Source organism: Chiroxiphia lanceolata, chromosome 5, assembly GCF_009829145.1.
Source record: "Chiroxiphia lanceolata isolate bChiLan1 chromosome 5, bChiLan1.pri, whole genome shotgun sequence".
In the NCBI taxonomy this organism is placed as follows: Eukaryota; Metazoa; Chordata; class Aves; order Passeriformes; family Pipridae; genus Chiroxiphia; species Chiroxiphia lanceolata.
Window position 1 is genome coordinate 14,635,153 of NC_045641.1, and position 4,043 is coordinate 14,639,195.

Genomic DNA, 4,043 nt, shown 5'->3' on the forward strand with positions numbered 1-4,043 from the left:
TGTCTGTTGTGTAGGAAAGAGCTGAATAAAAGCTAAATGTCCACTGATGGAATCAAAATTACTTTTGTACTCATGTTGGACAGTTGATTTATTCCGAGTATGTCTCCAGAAGTAAGAATTTAGAGTTCTTTAAATAATGTCATAGTAATTGTCTAGTTGTTTTGCAGCCTTTTTTCTCCTCTTTAAAAAGGTAGGAATGTGCATTTTCCATACTTTGGTGGGGAAGCATAGGAGAAAGTATTATAAATATATTTGCACAGGTTTAACTGATAGTAGCTTTCAAAAAATTGAGGGGTGGGGAATCCATCTTTTTCTATCCATCTCTTTTTCATAAACCCCTTTTTCTGCTGAGTCAAGAAAGCAGTGAGGTCATGGTGGGTGCATGAGAACTGACCTGAATATTAATAGACCTAACTGCATGCCTTGGTGTGTCCTTAAATAAAAGCACCTGTAGCTAGGCAGGGTTTTTTTCCCCCTTTTTCTATTTTTGCAACAAACATCTGATAATATATCTTCTTTAATAACATAAGTTGTGCATAGTCTTTTCTGAAAATGTACCCTTGCATTAACACTCCCTGTGTTAGCTGCTACAGTAGTCCCTGACTACGTAGCCTCATTGAAAAGACACTGTGCTTTCCTAGCTTTTTGTAAAGGGTGAAAGCTCAGCTTTTCTCTCTGCATTGAAATAACATTTCTTTTTCCAAATGTGAAGTTACCGTAGAAGTATTACGACTGCCTCAATTCTTGAGTGTTCCTTGAAATTCTGAATTTACTCTTTGGGACAGAAACCCTCATTTTGCCTTGCCTTTGGACAGTGCTTGTTCTGCTGGCAGCTGTAATCTGGGTCCTGATGCAACCTGATACAAGTAATTTTACACATAAGGTGGAAAATCAGCTCTCAGTTTTGTCATTCCAGTACTCTGTGCTGATTGTTGCTGTGTGGAACATCTGAAAACATAGTTCTAGAATTGAGCCTTCACAATTCAGGAATAATGCGGAATATTTCACTTTCTGTGATAAAATGTAATACTTGTGGTTTTGCTCATGAGGTAATGTGCAACTAGAGACAGGCACTGCAAGATGTATTCGTGAGGTTGTATTCCCTCTAATTTTGTCTCTATGATTGTGGCCCAAAGGAAATTTCTATTACTGCCTACCTGCAAGGGCAAGTCTACCCTAAAAGGATATTGCTATTCCATCTCCAGCTTTGGGAGTGCTGGGTGGAGCGGGGAGCAGGCTATACAGTCCAGTATTGCATGTGCTAAAGGATTCCCTGCTGGACTGTAGTCTGCATGAACCATGTGTGGGATGTTCAGATTCCCAAACACGCATGGGTGCCCCAGGGTTTAGCGAGGAGGAACCTCCCCCTTACATATAGTGGCTAGGGGGAGTTAAGATACTAGCACTAGCGTGTCTATTGGAAGTGAGGAGATAACAAACCCAGCTACTAGGGAGAATGAAAATGGGAAGCATCTTTCAAAACTCACTTCTTTGGAAACTGGACACCAATTACTGCTGTGATAGAAGTATGTCTGCAAGACCCTCAGCTTAAATAGTTATAACTTAAACCCTTCATCCTGCTGCCTGAGATCAGACTGTCAGTGTAGTCTGATTGGGTTTGCTCTTCTCTTTGAAAATACAGACAGAAGAGGCAGTAGCTTTACTGATAATAGTGTTTTGTCAGATAGTGTAATAACTTCTCACCTCAGTGGTAGACCATACTCTACATTTTACTTAGCTTAAGGTTTAAATCCATATTCCTGTAACTGTGGAAGAAGAAACAAGAAACAAAGTCAGTTGGGAAGGTACTAAACTACTCCTTTCCTTTTAAATTTAAGACATGGTACAGAAAAGAGACAATGTGAGAGGAAGAGAGGAACTGTTATTCTTGGCCAATAAGGACAAAATCTTAGGCTTTGATTCTTCTCCAGACATGACTTAGGCATTAGAAGTAAGGTCTTGAGAAGAGATCATATTGTGAAGCAGGGGACTTGGAAACAGGCTATGTATCTATCCCAGGTTGTTTATCTCGTACCAAGTACAAAATGAGCATGAACTAATTAGAAAATAGTAGCAAAGGTAAACAAAAAGATTCAGAAGACTGGTGCAGATTTCAAGCTATCAAAAAGGAAAACAAAAACAAAAAAAAAAACCAACCAAAGAGAAAAGCTAAAGTTGAAAAATAAAGGAAGAGCATTCTAGCATGAATGGTTAATGTTCCAGAGGAAGGGGATGCATCCTGAATGGGATCAGCAACATCACAGTTTAGAAACACATTGCATCTTATTTGACACAGATTGGTCTCTGTGTATGGGATCCATTCTGAGCTAGGGTTTGCATTCTTAAGCCTCTTCCTCAAATAATTGGCTTTTCAAATTCTGGTAAATGCATTGTGTTACCCAGAGGGAGATATTTTTTTTTTTCTTGAACCCTCTTGTCCTCGAGTTTGTATCCTTCTGTCCTGCCAATATGCATGGTCCTACAGAGTTCACATCTGTAAATCACCTGCAGATGCTCCTACAGCATCTCATGACCTGAGTTGCTGAAGCTTGGGATTCTGTTCAGGCAGACACATGCTGCAGGAAACAAATTTGCAAGGAGTGTGAGTTTGTCAATTCAGATTCTTCTGACTGTAGTCTTCCTGTGTTTATTGCACTCATTGCTGGCACTCATTTTGGGAAGCTGGGTGCTTCACTGCTAGGTACAACATTGCTCAGATCAAAACAGTTCAGCAGTTTACCCGGACGTTCCTTACAATGCAGCAGAGAGAAAGCCAGTTGCAGAATTAGCAAACTTTAACTGTTTTAAGACTACAAAGCATACTTTCAGCAAATAGCTTCTTTACAATTTAGTAATGTTGGCTTCAACATGTCTGAAGTTAGGACTATAGTAAACTGCTTTGAAACCAAGGCTGTGAAGAATATCCATGCCTGAGTAGTTTGTTGAAGAAATACTTTGCTTGATGCAGTACCCTCAGTGTGTGCCCTCGACATCTCCTCGGTGTTAGCTGAACCATTGACACTGATTCTGATTTCAAAAGGTCGCCCGGCTGAATAGGACACTCCTGCAAGATCTTGGCTAGGTTGTCTTCCACAGGTAGCATGGAAGAGCTGCAATGTAGCCAGCAGTATTTGGCATGCAGGACTGACTTTTTCAGCCCCAGTTCTATCTCCAAGCCTAAATTACAGCAGGGCTGCCAAGGAGTTCATTCCCTACGACCATTACCCCCTCCCCCGGCCCCTTGGGCAAACCAGAAGCTGCAGCCCCGGACCACCTTCTGTCGTTTTAGATGTGACACAAAGAACCCGCAGGCTTCAAACCACTTTTCCTTCCCACTGGGGTGGCTGGGTAAGCTCCGGGGTGGTTTGGAGAGCAGGTGCTGTTTATTAGGCGTTTGTATCTATGCACGGAGCCGACTCCTAAAACTTGGGCCATGGGATGCAGCAGGGCTTTGGGAGCTCAGTACCGGCTAAGCAGTGTGAGGCGCGGCCGGTCCTATCTCAGCCCCTTAGGCTCGCCCTAACAGCGAGCGCTCTGGCCGGCCACCGGCGGGCAGGAGATTCCTCAGGGCAGCAGGTGAGGAGGGAGAGAGACCATCACCTGTCGGCGGGGTCCGTGTGCGTGCAACCAGCCCCGCTCCCAGTGACCCCCGACACCGCCCGCGTCCTGCCCGCGGGCCGCCGCCTTTGAAGTGCAGCCCCCGCCCGAGGGGACGGGACGTGCCGGGGCTGGGGGTGGGGAGGAGAGTCCGCCCGACCGGGGCTGGCGAAGGGGCACTGGGGCCGCAGGGAGAGGGCGGACGGAGGCGGCGCCCGGGCCGGCCCGGAGCCGGGTCTCTCTGTTTGCCCGTAAATAAAGCGCCGGGCCGTGGCCGGTCGTATAAGTGCGGCTGCGGCGGGGCCGGCTCGCCCTGCCCCAGGCCGGGGAGCGGGCGCGGGCAGAGCCGTCGGAGCCGCGGTTCAGGACGCGGACAGCGCTGCGGGGCCGAGGGCGGCGGGGCCAGCAGGGGGGGCCGGCGCGGGCGCCTCTCGCCGCCCGGCGGC